Below are 508 nucleotides of genomic sequence, written 5' to 3'. Positions count from 1 at the left end.
CAGCTGTGGTGGTGTTCTTGGTGCCAAGTAATAGTTCTGCATGCACCTGTGGAGGCCACTGTCACTGTGGCCAAGACCAACTCTTCGCTGCCAACATGGGGAAACAGAAATGGAACCTTGTTCACTTTCAAAAAACAAGCCCTGGATCCCTGAGTGGCCACACCTTTGTATGTAGCCTGTCAGTTTCCAGTCCCTCTCTGAGGGACAGTGGGTGGTATCCCTGCACAGGGTGTGAGGCAAGCTGGGCTTGACTCTGGGATTGGAGTTAGCCTGCCTGGGATAGGGGATGTTGAGCAGGAGACCAGGAGGGCAGCTGCATGTTAGGTGCCTATCCAGAGCTGCCCTGTCACCCTCTAGCAAAAGCCACGAAGCTTGCAATGCATGCAGCTCCAAGCAACCTCAGCTCATTTGTATATTGTTCTGGCTTGTTGAGGGTGGAAGACCCAGGGTTTTTAGGCCCACAATTTCTTTTTTTTTTTTTTTTTTTTTTGAGACAGAGCCTCAAGCT

This window comes from Otolemur garnettii, unplaced genomic scaffold (genome assembly GCF_000181295.1).
Source record: "Otolemur garnettii isolate 467f Iridium unplaced genomic scaffold, OtoGar3 scaffold00029, whole genome shotgun sequence".
NCBI classification, from domain to species: domain Eukaryota; kingdom Metazoa; phylum Chordata; class Mammalia; order Primates; family Galagidae; genus Otolemur; species Otolemur garnettii.
Note: the sequence above shows the minus strand (reverse complement) of the source record.